At 39.3% G+C, this 16451-nt stretch overlaps 1 long non-coding RNA gene across 1 annotated transcript; it reads right to left on the reverse strand.

Moving 5' to 3' along the window:
• Positions 1 to 5905: 5905 nt before the first annotated feature.
• On the reverse strand, positions 5906 to 12526 carry LOC135184219 (uncharacterized). Its single transcript, XR_010305915.1, has 3 exons — positions 12441 to 12526; positions 7403 to 7472; positions 5906 to 6245 (listed from the first exon to the last, which is right to left on the reverse strand). It is a non-coding gene; the product is annotated as an uncharacterized LOC135184219 (long non-coding RNA).
• Positions 12527 to 16451: the final 3925 nt, after the last annotated feature.

Here is a 16451-nt window from a genome sequence, read left to right on the forward strand (position 1 = left end):
GATGTTGAAAAAACCCCAGTAATCCTGCAGCCACAGCCTTTTACATGGTGGACCTGATTCATGATCATTGCTTATTGTGCTAATTTGAAGCTAGCTACGAGATTACAGGCTGCGAAAGGATAACAATGGTGATGTCTACTTCACTCACAGGCTTGCTGAGATGTATAGGAACAAGAAACAAAAACATAGATAACCACTCTCACTCCTGCTGATGGTGAGCTCTGAGCTGCATCTTATTCTCTAACCTCACCCTCCGTTTCTTTGGCTGATCCACTTTGCTTCCTAACCCCCTGGCCAAACCTCCATTCTTCCTTGGGACTGGGGTAAGGTTGAGAGGGGTAGGGGGAAGGTGCAGGGGTGGTTGAGAGCCCCTCACGGGGACTCAGGTTTCTGGGAGGGGAGTTGTGTTCCTGTATTACCTTTTTATCTTGTATATTTCTGCATATGCTGTAAATATCTGCTTGTATATTGTGCTAGCTGTAAATAATAAGCTTCATTCATATTTCCAGAGCCAGCTGAGTCTAGTCTGGGTGATTTCCAAAAGTGTGGGGGGGGCAGGGAACACCCAAACCATCACACTTATTCCTCATCCAAGCTGATGAAACGTCTTAATTTTACTGTAGTTGCACTATAGTGAAATGGAAATACTAGACAGATTAATCCAAACTATAACTCAATACTTTCTTAAAAGCAGTAGAATGTAATCCTGCACTGCCTTGTTTTGGTTTTGGGTGTTTTTTGCTACAAACATTACTTTAAAAATATCATGTAATTTTCACCCCTGGATCCCTAAGTACTACCTGTCTTTTGTACATCCATTTTTAAGACAGTTAATGCTGCAGACTGAACCTGTTCATATTGCTTTGTAACCCACAGTACTGAGTCAAATGTCAAGACTAACCAAATAAATGAACAAATAATGACCTTTGTGATAGTAGCTCATATTTACAGTGAACTACTGCTTCAAATGATGCTTGGTGTTTGCTGCTATACAACTATGAATTTATACATATTGTAATGAGCAATAAATGCAACAAAAACTAATATCAAAGAATAAACAGAAATACAGCACAGATTATGTATTTTTTTCCACCTGAGTAAAATGCATCCAGACTTACCAATGGTAAAGTGAAAGCTGCGTAGAGTATCATAAGATATCAAAACGAAACTGGAAAATCTCATTTGTGCCTTCCCTATATCAATAAAGTTTTCTCCCTGTTTAGGGATATATTAGTCATCAGCAAAGACTGATCTTATATTGAAACAGAAACAGGATAGTTACCATTAATGCAAAATGACAACAGTTTTAATCTCTAAAACACACTAAAAATACAAAAAAAAAATCTTTTGCATGATTTATGAGAATTGTGTGTCTGGCAGCCAAAAGGATAAAGTAGATGAATGAGGCACCAGCTTTCTGAGGAAGTATAGTGCAAGATTACTGTGCGTGCTGTCTCCATCTAGAATGCTTGCTTTCTGTGGAGTCGTAGGCACCTAGTATTTTAAATTCCTCACACTGCATCAGGGTTATGGTACTATGTTACAAAGTTATTCAGAAACCTGATTGGCCATGTTCCTGCAATACATTTTCCTAACCCCAAGATAAAGATCCATGCATCTCTTTACCCTTTAAACAAAAAAGCTATTGTAATAGTATGTAGTGTGATGCATGGCATGAATACCAAAACATGTACATGCACTGCTAAACTGTTTAAGTATGGAAGAAGTAGTGTCTAATAGCATCAGGAAATTGAAATTTAAAAATTTTTCTCACTCACTTATTTGATGAGAACTAGGCTGCTGACAGGTGAAGCAGAAAGTCATTTTTCAAGTTAAATGCCAAGTGGTTATATAGCATAATATTCAGTCAAAATTAACCACCTCACTGCTGCATTGACATACAGCATATTTAATAGCAACTCTTTCCGCAAAGAAAACTACAGACCTTGGGGAGTTCTAAGAAAATGGAAAGAAAATCTTACTAATACTTCAGTTACTTGCTTGAAACAAAGAACAATAGTGTGCCTTAACTCATGGCAGGGACAACAAAACATAACTATTTGTCAAAATTAGGCTTTTTTTTTTTTTTTAGACTCTTCCACATGCAGATTGCATGGTTTAAGTCATCAGATGTGAGTAGCTAACTTACAAACCAATAAGGATCCACAATGAAATTCAGGGACAGAAGAAAGTCTTTTTTTGATGCATTTCAAAAAGTTCCTTGCAATATCCCAGTCTCAGCATGATGGGCCTGAAAAATAACATTTGTAAGTTTTTTGCACTCCTATTGGCATCTCTGAGGATGTACACAGCTCAGGTTTAAGACTGCGGACTGAAAGCCCCAATAGCTCCAATGGGAGCTTTGATTCAGTCTCCTAGATTTAATATTTATAGCACAGATCAGTAATATATTTTTTTCCATGATTCTGCATTTTAATGCTTTTTGAAGTTGAGTGGGTCACAAGTTGAGTGGGATCACAAGTTAAGTGGGTGACATAGCTGGCCCTTAATCCTGAAAGAGGCACTGGGTTGAAGGATTACAGTCTCTAACAGTGCTTGGTTGTTGGCTTTTTTTTTTTTCCCTTTTGTTTTCAAAACATAGGAACTATTCCTTACATGCAAAAACTTCTTACTGGGATAGGGCATAAGGAGCCACTTTTCTTTCCTTTGTGCCAAATGCCCCCGACGCATACAAAGGACATTTTATTGCCCAAATAATCAGAGCATATAAAAAGTAAATTCAGAGATAAAGCACAAGAGTGCAGCAAATAGAATTTTAAACTCAGCATAAACTCCTACATGCAATAGCAAAACCAAAGGAATGATAAGGAGTGCCACACTGAAAATGCATTTTCCTTGCCTTTCCTCATGTTGACACTATAGGTGGTAAAATTCCAAAGGAACAGAGCAGGAAAGAACAGTAAGGAAATGAGTGTTGGTGGAATTTCCAGATTTTCAAGAACATTTAATTTGTATTTAGATTGTACTTCCCAAGGCTCCAAAGGTCAGGGACTCCAGCATGCTCCTCCCCAACCACTCATTTGGATTGAGGCTGGAGTTGCATTCTCATGGACAGGTCCCTGTTTTTGACTCCTGAAGAGCTGGTCAGCACCATGGAAAGGCACAGGGAGAACACGGATTTTGGTTCTTGTGCCGCCTTTCTAACAGGAGGGTCAACAAACTCCCAGCAGCCAGGCTGCCAGGAGGTCTAGGGAGCAATGAGGCTACCTTGAAGATAAGTAGAGCAGGAAAAAAAAAAAAATCAAAGATCTAACCCAAAGAAAGTCCTCTAAAACAAAGGCAGAGACAAACTCTTAAGGCCAAAGATCTGCCTGTCCCTTCTCATCAGTAAAGTCAGGCTTCATAAGTGAGCCTATTGTGACGGGAGATTATTAAAGAGAAAAGCATAGATGGCTTTTTGTATATATCAACATTCTTTCTTTTAGCTTGACAGGATCAAGCAAATAATTCCTCAAAAAGTCACAGAGCTATTCAACAGGTGAACAGCTGCCAAGACAATTTGAAAACTCTGCATTATGGTCCATCATGTAACTCATGTTTCCTCAGTAAATATTATTCTCCTGGGACATCTCATGCAGAGAAACAGATGCCAGTTGATGACCCAACCTTTTCCTGGTCTTTCACTATTGCTTATGGAAAAGAAATGCAGGTAGATATTTATAAATAGAAATCACTCAAATTTCACCAAAGTGATGCTTCCTTATGTTCCTCTCCTTTCTGTGCAATATATCTGAGGTTTTACTGGTTGAACTCCAGGGAGGGGCAGTGAGGAGAAGAAAGATTGTAGTTAACATGTATGAAACGATATTGAGGATTTATAGTGTACGAGAAGAGTAAAAACCACAGATTTGTATAATTTTTACTAGAAGATGATGTATTGAGCTGGCAGCCACAGTAAGATGAAGGGAAATCATGAAATTCCTCATAATATTATATGAAAATTGTCAAAGTGTTGGGATGCCCTAATCATCCACGAGCCAGCTGAGAATAAACTGTATTTATATCGGAATTTTTCAGTATCTTTGGACAGTAGCTTAGTTTTGTTATAAGTTGTAATGTGCCACAAAATAGTGTTTATTTTATCTTGTCACAGAATAGAGCAATAAAAGAACTGTAAATATATCTTATTTATCAGCATGTCTGCACATTTCAGTTATCACAGGAGACATGGGTTGTTTTTCCTTGAAGGAACTGAAATGTCTAGTGGTTACTTTAGATGAAACCAGGAGCAACAAAAAGCACTACTCTGATATTCCTCCTGGTTGCTGAATGTGATGCTTCTTAGCAGCTATTAGAATATGGTTTAAGGGGGTTTGTGAGAAAAAGAGAAGACATCTGAAATGCACACTGTTATTAGCAGTACTCAGTAATGTTATATTGCATAAAGATGTTAAGCAGCCAGAGACTGCATTTGTATATGGGATCTAAAGGGGGGAATTGGAACGAACCCATGATGTAACTTGCCTTGGAGCAGTCTTTTCTAACTGGATACAAATGGATCAGACCTGGGAAAAGAAACTGATGCCAAGTGACTCTAAAGCACTATTCACTTATTCTATTACTTGGAGCGTACTGACTATCACAAGTAGATTTCTTCATGGTCAACCAACGTTGCCCTTGTGCTAAAACATTTTAAATGTGACTCATGGAACTCGCTCTTGCAGAAGAGTTGGAAGAAAAGTAAAAAGAGCATGGAGAAAAAAAACCAAGACATGATAATGTCTCTCCAGAGAGTCAGTATGGAGCCCAATTACCAGAGAGCACTGGCTACAGGACCCCATCCCAGTGAGGTGAGTGCCATGCAGGAGCAATCTTAGCCTTGGCCATCACAATTCCATATGCTGCCATGTCTCAGGGCTTGCCCCAGTGCACCAAGGAGAGCCTTTCCCTGTAAGGCAATTATGCTACATGCACTTTTGAGTTTGAAAGCATCTCTCCTGGGAAGGCAGACTGCAAGCACCCACTGGTCTATCACTCAGTCCTTCCCTTGACCATCCATTTCCTTCCCTGCTGTGTTACTCACCAAATATACCTAACCACAGTTATACAATTTTAAAACCCCACCTATATATTAATGATCCTGACTAACAGATGTTATTTTCACTGCTCTATTTGTAAAGCAGGAACCCTCAGGATTTTCACATCACTGCTGTTTGAGTTAAACAGCTCAGTTATTTCCCCGGAATTGATATTAAATTCTGTAGCATGAATGCCTCTGTGTGTGGATATAAGGATGCACATGCATATGAAAAATTTCTGCAGAACAATTAGCACTTATTATAATCAATTATCTCTTATAATTGAACGAGATAACTCTAGAGATTAAACAGGGGAAACAATTCTGAAATGACAAAAACGAAAACTGTAAAGAGGAGTGTGTGTTACAGTAACAGCAATGCCCTACTCCAGAGACAATAACGGCATTTTCCCTCCCAGAAACCAGGGATCAAACTTTTGGGTGTGCAACATTTAGCACCACGTTCTGAACAACATATTCATTCACCAACATTTAATGCCTGAATTTACTGTCAGTGTACTTTGGGACAGTGAAATCCGTATTTTAAGGTTTTATGCAACACTAAAATGAACAGAATTTTCCAACTCTGGAACAGTGCAAGTTGGACAGATGTATTATCATGATCACCAAGAGAGAGTGGCATGTCTCAAAATAAGTTTGCAGTGACATTTTTTCTTCCTTCTGCATATGTTTGTGGGGTTTGCCACCTGACTAGAGCGGGTGATGTTAATTTCTGACAATCTATTTACTCTTTGAAAAGTTCTTGTCTGATAAGGTAATTATTTCCCAGCACTAATTATATAATTACCTGTAAATAATAAGAAAACTCCATACTAATTCTTCTTCTTCTTACTCTAAAAAAAAAACAAACCTGCAACTTAAATAAGCCAATCACCAGCAAAAAATCTACTGATTAGCTCCTCTTCTCACACCAACATGAGAATATACTGATTAGCTCTGCCACACATGCTGCTCCACATAATGCTGCTGTAGGCTTAGACACAAGACTTGCACTTTATTGAGCCAAACTATGCTCTTGGATTTTTTAAATTTTCATACCTGAGTGGATTATGTAGCATTTTAGAAACAATACCAAAAAATCCCAACGCCACAAAAACTTCAAAACCCAAGGAAACTGCAAAAATAGGCAATGCCAAAGGGGTTTCTTCTCCCTGGAAAGTACTTCCATGCTGTTTCTGGCTGATGCCTAAATGAAAAGAACAGGTCAGGGATAACACAAAGTAATTTAAAGGACTTACACTGCAATACATAGGATTGCCCACAGCTACACCTTGCAATCACCCAGTTCATATTTTAGGTCCTGACATAAGAGTTCATAGTATTTTACAATTCTATGTTCCATGTCAGTGGCTGACTGTGGAGCTGAATATCAGTCCTATTTAAATCTGCAAGAAAATAGCTGCAGGTGACATAACCTTTCATGTAGTACCACTGTGTACATATACAAATAATTGAGGCTCTTGACCCTGTCTACGCATATACAACTGTAAGTACAAACTTGACATTTTGATACTGCTTGTAGCCTTTCCCGTTGTTATTTTCTGTTTCAATAATCCATTGCAGGTAGAAAAATGAAAGAAGGAAGCATGAATGATTAATGCTGTCAAGCTAAAATAATGTATTTAGAAAAATCTATAAATCTGTTATTTGTGGCATTTTAAAACCAAACACGACACTCTTTGGTGCCACTCAGCCCACTTTACAGCAGATAAATGTAAGCATTTTACAGAAACAGTGGCAGCATAACCCTTTGGATACTCTGTTTGACACCAAAAGTTGAAGAAATCAATGGCAAACTTCTGTGTCCAAATGAATATTAAACACAGACGAATATTCATACAGTGCTATTAATACCTAATGTGTGTGGATGATGAAAACTGAATGTGAAGAGATGCTGTTCTTACAGAACATTCCTGCCTTTATCTTCCCGACTCTGTCCACATGTGGACTATGGCCTTATCTCTGGCATTTTTTCCAGCTTGCCTCTGTAAACCAAAGGATGTCTGGAAGAGACTATATTCTTTAGAATATTTAGTGCACCTACCTTTCCATCAGACAGGACAATGCTCTCTTTAGACATTAGATATATATTAGATACATATGTTCATATAGAGAGAGAAATATTTTGCTCTATATTTAGTAGCTGCCACTAAAATTTGAACCAATAATGGGACAGCTGAACACCTGATGGCTGATTTTGGATAGTCCATATTTTTCTTAAGTTATTTTTAGCTCTTTTCAAGAATTGTGATGGAAGGGCCACATGTGCTCTGCTTGCTGGGACCAGGCTCATGTACTGGTCTGGTGCTTGCTCCACCAGTAAAGCAAGTCCTTGCCACTTACCAGCTCTCCTGAAGTTGCTGGTGGCCAGGAGCTGGGCACACACTTGCTGTGCCAGGCTGCAGGCAATTCCCTATGGATAGTCCAAAGATATGACAAATTTTCAATGCCATTTGGGTTTAAATGAACAGTGTAGATGTTAAAACAATATCACACCCCTAATCAGCACTTGTGCTATTTTCTTTCACCTCTGAAATGACAGCTTAGGAAAACAAGGCAAATGTTAGAGTATAAACAAGATATTTCCTTTTAAAGTAGTAAGGGCCCTTTCATGCTAACAAGATGTTTTCTCACTATGAAGACAAGAATGCACAACAAAGCAACAGCTATCTGCTAAAATATCTTGGAGATGTTGCACTTGTTAGGTGCCCTAGCAAGTAACTTAAAATTAAAGTTAATCAGATGAGCGTGGTATTAGTCCAGTTGTTTCGCTGGATAATTCTGTAACACCCAAACAGCACAGCTCAAGTTCCAGGAGACAAGTGAATTAGTGACACAACATAAACCATCATTGCTTAGAGATTCAGAAAATAATGCAAGCAGATATGTAGCTTACAACAAACTCCACCTCAAGTCACAGCAACTGAAGTGCTTAAAGACACTACTTATTGCTAGATGTCCATTCTGCCCTTGCTTCAGCTTTAAAAGTTACTATGCTTTGCATTATATTCTGTCCCATTTTGCATCCTTTATCTCCACTCTGCTCTTTTGCCCTCAAAAAGTCATCTTAACTGTTTCCTTAGGCCTGTGCATGAGCTCTCAGCTCTGCAAAGACCTTCTTAGCTACTAGATGTTGTTCTCTAAGATAGGTAGCTTTGCAACTGCTTCTCCAGTTAAATGTCTGAAGAAATTATCAGCAGTAATTCCTGAAAAAAAAATAGTGTTTTACCTAAGTCATGTGAGGTGTGCTAGTTTGAGGCTAGCTGAGATATTTTAGTGTGAGAAATTAGATTACAGGCTGTGAAAAGGGAACAATGGTGATGTCTACTTCACTCATAGGCTTGCTGAGATGTATAGAAACAAGAACACAAAACATAGATAACACAGAGTGGCTCTCTGTTGCAGCTGGTGCCTGTACTTTTCTCCCTAACCTGCTTTCTGTGCAACTAATCCTTCTGCTTTCTAATTCCCCTGGCTGAGCCTCCAAACTCTGGTTTCTTGGAGGGGTGACGCGTTCCTGTATTGCTTTTAACTTGTATATTTCTATATATAGATATATAGGTTGTAAATATCTGCATGTATATTGTGCTAAACTGTGAATATAAAGCTTCATTCCTTAATTTCCAGCCAGCTGAGTCTAGTCTGGGTGATTTCATAACAGTGTGGGGGGGGAAGGAACACCCAAACCATCACGAGGTGACATCTGAAGGGAAGCAAATGCCTTTGAATATCATAATAAAATTAGATTATAACACAGAAAATGTTAAAACTCTTAAAAATGCCAAGTAAATATATATTGTTGACTGAATACATTAGTTTCCTCTTCAAACAAGTTTATATCATCGACTGTAAATTTTTTCTTTCAGAAAAAAAGACTCATTATTTGTCATGTGATTTTCTCTGTCTTTAGCTTTAAGAGCTCTGGTGTCCAGGACAGGTTGCTCACTACACTGCCATTAGTTATTTCAGCTGCTATTTACCTCCTCAAACCAGAGTGTTAAACGCAGAATGATAACTGCCATATCTAAGGATAAAAAGCTACATAGGCAAAACATTTTTTAATTAAGTTTGCAACTGTAGCTGATTGGAATGCACCTGAACTACAGAAACTTGCTTAAGGATGCTCACTTCATGCAGCCAGTGGGGTTTAATAATTTAAAATTAACTCTTTTAGTACAAAATGTAGTGGCTCTGTCAGAATTGATGTGCAGAATGCTAATCTAGGATTTTAAATAATAATTCTGAATAAATGGAAATGTCATTAAAAGAAAGAGGCTTTTTTTAAGTGCATAAAGGGACACCTTGAATTCATATAAGCCATTAAAGATCCTCCTAGATCAAGCAAAGACTTACAAAGGTCAAAAACCTCAGTGAGCTATAACGAATTTGGCTCAAAGTTGAAATATTTGGGGTCATAACAACATGTTCACATTGAAAATATCATAAAAGTCATATGTATGTTTTGCTAATCATGGAATTCATAGGGAAGCTTCCACGTTTCCACAGGCAATATTTTCCAAGGCTAAGTCCCCTTCTGGAAAGTCATCATCAGTGTTTGCCATCACTGCTGGCCACTCCTCCACCTCCTGTTTAATGCAGTCGTATTTCTGGATGTCCATGTGAAACTCATAAGGAGCTCTTTCCCTTCTTCACTAGTTTGCTGAAGATAGGCATCAGCAGAACTGCTTCTGCAATGCTATGGGCTTCTCCTTAATGCACCACCAGGGCTTGAAAAGTGGCCTTCAGTAATAAACCAGAAGCAGTTATTTTTTAACTGCAGAAAGAGGTTTTACAAAACCTCCATTCCATACAGAAATACACACATCTTCCAGGTGGAATAACTCTCTCTCTGACTGGGCAAACTTCTGAAGCTTATTTCTTATAATTCTGCATGCCATGATGAGATTTCCCAATGCCTAACAGAATGCAAGCTCCTGCCTGGGATGTTGGGAGAGACTTCTCTTGCATGTGGATTCTCTGAAGTCACTCCTCTGTTAGCAATGTGTTTGTATCAGATGGATAAACATTTAAGTTTAGCTATCAGAGTCCAGGAAGATGCCATAAGCTTACACGTGTGCTTGCATGCAATAGTGTCTTTAGAATCAAACTACTATGCCCACTCTGTTCTAGTTCTAAGTCTAATAGGCTGGATATTAGGAAGAAGTTCTTCACAGAGAGAGTGATTCCCCATTGGAATGGGCTGCCCAGGGAGGTGGTGGAGGCACCGTCCCTGGGGGTCTTCAAGAAAAGACTGGATGAGGCACTTAGTGCCATGGTCTAGTTCACTGGATAGGGCTGGGTGATAGGTTGGACTGGATGATCTTGGAGGTCTCTTCCAACCTGGTTGATTCTATGATAAACTTGATAAACTTCTATGATAAACTTTCCAGAACCTCTGTTGGGACTCTTTGTTCTCACAGTTCCTGGATCCAGGAACACTGACCCTACAATACTGTAAGCAAATATTTTTTACAACATTAGCATACATCAGTTTAAATGCATGTGTAGAATATAGATTGCTTTCCCCACAGTCCACTTCTATGACAACCCTGGCTTCAGCTAATGAGCCTCTACTCATTATGTGGTGACAGGAAACACAAAGGCATTTGGTGCAAAGACCTTGAGGACATGAAGAGGACCTCCTTCTGTGATACTGAAGTTTTCCTATTAAAACTGAAAGGAATGGCTTCTGCACTAATTGAGAGGTAAAAATGCAACTTGCCACATTCAAAGAATTCATGTTTGAATATTACTCACTCAAAAAAGGGAATAATATGCAGAATGAACGTCCAGGAACACATTTTGAGTGAAAGTTCAAGCCCATGGTACTGCACAGTGTGCATGGATTCTGCTGGACTGAAAGACAGCAGGAAACAAATGCACCCATCTGGCCACATAAATCAATCATTGAAATCTGAAGATACACCCACAGAAGGGAAAAAATGATTAATAGCTCTGTGATGTGTAAATTTTTAGTCAACTCTAAAATCACACCAGAAATCTTTTTTTTTTTTCCCTTTTGGAATAACATCATGCCAAGGACATGAGGACTTTGTAATAGCAAGTAGAGAGAGTCTTCTAAATCTGCCAGAAGAAGAAGGGTAAATTAAAAGTATGCAGGGAATCTGAAAGGAGCAGTTGGAAGGGGGGCTGTGGCCACATTTATTGCTTTCCTACCCGAGCATGGTGGATGTGTGTCAGCATGATGTCCAGCACTGGACACTATGGCAGGCAGTACCACAGTTTTGCCTGCGAGCTGCTTTCTCCTGCTTTGATTTAATTCACACTAAACTTGTATTACTGCTTCTTTATATCTACTTCTCTCAGTAGGTTCAGATCTTCACCACAGCATTGTCGCTGTTGCAGAAGCTGAAGGACCAGTGGTTCCGCTGTCAGCTGAGGAATAAATACCTGAGTTTCATTTACTGCAGGCAGGAAAGTTCCCTAATATTTGAGAAAGCAGGTAGTAAACTATACACAGAACTCAAAGTCAGAATTCAGCATTTGTCTCCACCTCATCTCAAGCTGCTGTTTTTCTGGCAAAAGGGGCACACCAGGTAAATCCTTCTGAAAGAATATTTCTAAACTGAAGGCTCAGAGGTGGCACTTCTGGATTCAGTCATGATCTCCCTGCCCACTCTGGCACGCACAACATTCCTGCACCTTAAGTCCATTGACTCGCCTTTAAAGAAGTGTTATACTACAGCCTACTCCCAGGCACTCTCTGTCATTAAAAACACAGTGTTTTGGCTGAGTTTGGCTCATAGTTCAAGTATTAGCTCCTCAGAAGTCACCTACCCTAGAGGCAAGCCAGTGTCTCTTCAGTCATTCACTAATCAAAGCCCTGACATTGAGTTTGTAGCCCAGCAAAAGTGTCTCACATCTTTTGGGGCTTATTTCTCTAACTTTGGACAACATTTTCATCTCTCAAATAGATGTTTGGGGTTTTTTTCTGCCAATGATACACTGATGCCTTTTCAAGCACCTTTGTGGATCATGTGGGAAAGAACATAACCAAGCACCAAAATATGGACGCAGCAGAATCCTTTACTGCCATTAAGAAGTTTGGTCTTTCCACAGGGGTGGTAATTGCCTCTGCAACGTTCCAGGACTAGAAACAGCCATCCTAACCTAAACCAGGCTGTCTTACAAATAGGAAGGCCTTAAAAACACGGTCTTTTTAAATTGGCTGACACAAAGCTCACCCCTATCTCTGTCAGCATTGCAATAAATAAAAGATTACAGCCAAATTACTACCACTATTGTTATTAACATCCTCCAAGAAGAAGTTGAACCAGAAGACCACTGGAGAATGAAAAACTTCTGATATTCTTTATCTCAAGTCAGAGCAATTCCACTATAAAACGTGCTACATACTCACCAGCACGACGTCTCCACCTTGGTTCCTGTCACCGTGGGTATCTTATTTCCAATCATCACCACTTGGGTTTTTTTTTAGGTCTTCCTTTACTCACTGACTTCTGCAAACCTTTGGGAGGAGAACTGAAGACTACTATAGCAACTTTTAAATTGACTCTTATATTAAGAATGTTATGGTTTTTATATCCTCGCTGAAAGGGTAATATGAAACTTATGAAATATTTACTAACTGTGATGCATAAACAACAAATCACCTCTTTTCCATTAAATATTTTTTGGGGGAAAGATATTTTTAATAAAATACTGCAGCTTGCATTTTAATTACAATGAGTAATTAAAACTTAGAGGATAATCATTTTTGGCAAAAAGTCAGTTTTTGTTAAAATTTTAAGATAGAAAAAAGATGCATATTACGACCATAATACTGTTAGTAATTAAGATAAATGCATCAATTATTAAAGATGCAAACATGTCAAGCAAGCATAACTAATTATTTGAGCATGTTAACAGTTGTTTAATGTTAACAAGCAGTGAATTATTAAAGACCCCATGTGTCACATTTTGGACTGCATAAAATATAATGTTCTGGAAGGGTTTATGATTTTCAGGTTTTGCTTATATCTTTCCAGTCAGATAAGCAATAAATTTAAGATAACTTGCATTTAAACTATATTTCTAAAATAATTAGCTGTAATTGTGTAATGAAATGTTGTATTTCTCGCTTTATGAAGACTTCTGAATTCAGTTAAAATGACCAAAATATATCAATAGGTGTTCTATGTTGTAAAGATGTGAATTTCTGCATATGAGCATGCAATTTCTTCATTAAAAAGAGATACAGTATTTGAGAAGCTTAAACTGTCAGAGTAACAACTACACTGAGATGAAAGAGTGCATTTTATGTGAGCTAGTGCATTGGTACCTGGCTTTGTATTTCAGTAGTTGAATATCACCCTTCCAAAGGAAAGATTTGCTACCATCCCCTTCAGTCAGCTCCTGGTGACTGTGCTAAGGCAGCTGCTTCAGAATCTCCAAATACTTGTTAGGGATCCTGCATCAGTTGCCACAAGAATAAAACACATCAGAAGCTGCATAAACCATTGCTGCACATACTGAACCCCGCTTTGTCCTGATGGTGGGTTTGGTGGTGTTTTCTGGCTGTTTATTTCTGTTGGTTTGGCTGCTTTGGTTGGCTTTGTTTGGTTTTGTAGTTGCTTTAGTTTGGGTTTGTTTCTTTGGTAGTTTTGTTTGTTTTGTTGTTGTTGGTTGGGGTTTTGTTTGGTTGGTCTGGTTTTGTTTGTTTGTTTTCCCTTTGTTCCTTCAGACAAACACAAAATCAGGTTTATTTCGTGTGAAAAAGCTTCTTGGAGCTTGAAATTCTTCTAGCAGACCGAAAAGTAAAATCTTTATGTCTAAGTGTTAGCTGTTAAATCTGGAATTCTGGTGAGTCTCTAAAGGATTTCTTTCAAATCAGAGTGGAAATGTCACAGGATCACTGATCTGAATTTACAAATATTTACTGCAACATCTTTGTAACCTTACCTAAACATGTTTGTAGACAGACAGGCAAATGTCCTGCCTAGCTGAGAGGTCTCAAGGCGGATGGGTCCAGAGTCCAACAACCTCCTGAGCCATGAATGAACCTCAAAGAAGGATGTCCAGCAGCTCAGCACATCTTCTGGCCTTCATGGCTGATGCAGCCCTGGAACATCAAAGGGAAGGTGACCTCTACCTTGCTGAGCTGCAGCTAGAATGCTTGCTGATGCTCTTGGGAAAGAAGAGACCTTCACCACCAGCGTGCTGAGGCAGGGTCCCCTTACCAAAAAGAGAGCCCAGAACCACCTTGGAGATCTCTGGTTTGGATTCCTGTCAGGAGGAGGAGAGTGCCTGGAAGCACTAAAGAAACGTTTGTTTGCTTGTTTTTAACAACATATTAATATGAAGTAATGTTTGCAAAGCTCTTTGACATCTTTAGATGAAAGAGGCTATGCACAAATATTAGGCTGTTAATTGAGTGGCTGGAGGGTATGCAAACAGTGCAGACCAAATGCAATACTTAGTTCTTCATCGTAGCGTTTAAAATCTTTTCTGCCCCACAAGCAGAGGTTTCAACCATGCAGTGGGAAGACAGGCTTGACCTGCAAAAACTTTGAAACAAAATATACTCACAGAAGTGAGGAAGAGCTCACAAAACAGACAGCAGCCTCACTGTCAGATCCTTCTGCAGCACAGAGCTGGCAGGAGAAGCACATTTCTGGGGTCTGACATGGAGTCTCGAGGGCAGAGAGGATAGTGAAGTTTCTTTGTCATGGTCTGTTTTCTAATGAAAACAATCTGATATATCCCACTCTCCCAAGAATATCTGAAAGGCTACTGCCCTGAAATGTAATTGGAGCTTATAAATCCAAGCCATCACAAAAGCATGGAGGTCACAGCTAGAGACACTGGTGGAAAGATGCTGATAACAAAATTACTGGAAGTTAGGAGAACAGCATCTCAGGCCCAAGGCAACAGTGGGATTTCAGGTGCTGGAGGACAAGTGTGCCTTCTGCAGATAATTCACTGCTCCCAAACATACACAAAGGAAGTTTGGGGACCCTACTGGTTTTTCTTTTTAGTTTATTTTATTTAGTACTTCTCCTCCAATTTTTCTTCCTGTTTCTAGGTGACCTCCTTCCTGTGACAAGGTCTTCCCATAATGACAGTGAGGTCTGATGATAATGTAGGTAACATTCAAACTGAGACCAAGTGCAGCAGAAAGCCATATTTCACTCCTGACCTTCAGCTCCCCCTCTAGTGCAATGCACACATATTTCCTTTCACTCAGGAAGGACCAGTGAAACAACACCGAATACAATAACTGATGTCTCCTTAACTAGATAACAGAGATGAATAAAAGAGTTTTGCCATTTTCACTGCATACACAGTACTCACCCCACAGCTTTGCTTAGCTCACATTATATATTAAGATCACTGCTTGGCAGAGGCAGGGAGAGAAAGATGAGGCAGACCCCACCCTGGCACACAATGCACAGTGCCTAGCAGCATGCCCAAGCCGCTACAGCACCAAGGGGCTTTGGGGGAAGCTTCCAATGACACCCTGCAAAGTTTTCCATCCATGTCTCCTATCCCAGCCGGAACAAGAAGCCTGCTAAAGTGCAGATCCTGCTGTCAAGCTGCTCCAGAGCCACAAACCCAAAAATCGTAGGTTCTCTCATCTCCAGCACCAACTGCTGCACTACACAGTAGCGCTGGCAGAGCTCCAGACGTATTCCTTTATGTGTCAGGCCTGAATCTCTTCATATGTTAGGGTAGAGCTGCATGTACAGTACTTCCCTTACTTCCAAAGCGGTTTTGCCATCTGTTTCTATTATGGGAGTTTATGGCACAGAATACCTCAGACAGTACAGTATCTGTTTCTTTTCTGCGCTGCAGTTATGGTTGCTGTGTCGCTTTATGAACAGAATGATAAAACTTGGAGCCTTCTTAATTCTCTCCTTTCCACCCCTGTTTTTTTCACAGCACATTGCAGAGATAGAAGGGTTTTTTTTCCCCCATTGTATTCTTACGATGAGAAGTGATTTGAATGGAAGTACAAAATTTATCAGGAAAAGGAAATGTAACTACAAGGCAGCTTTAAAAAAATCCTTTAATCAATCATAGCATGATTAAGAAGGATTTTGTATTGTTACTCCTATGTTCTGAAGCATACAGAATTTTGCTATAAACAGAAATTCACCTGTCCCTTTCTTTCCCTTTTTTTTTTCTTTAAAGAAAGAAGAATCTACTTGGTATAGACAGTCTCTCATTCACACCCATTAAATTCCTGCACTAAAGCAGGGACTCCACAAGCAGAAGGGCTCTGTGGATATTCATGAGTAATATTTCACAGTTCTTTGCATCCCAAGAATCGAAGCACTTGAAGGAATATCACGTCAATATACCCTTGTCCCCCACCACACATTCTCTGAGAAATCTTGAGGAGAGAAATTATTTTTATGGTATAAACTTC

This window comes from Pogoniulus pusillus, chromosome 20 (genome assembly GCF_015220805.1).
Source record: "Pogoniulus pusillus isolate bPogPus1 chromosome 20, bPogPus1.pri, whole genome shotgun sequence".
Lineage (NCBI taxonomy): Eukaryota > Metazoa > Chordata > Aves > Piciformes > Lybiidae > Pogoniulus > Pogoniulus pusillus.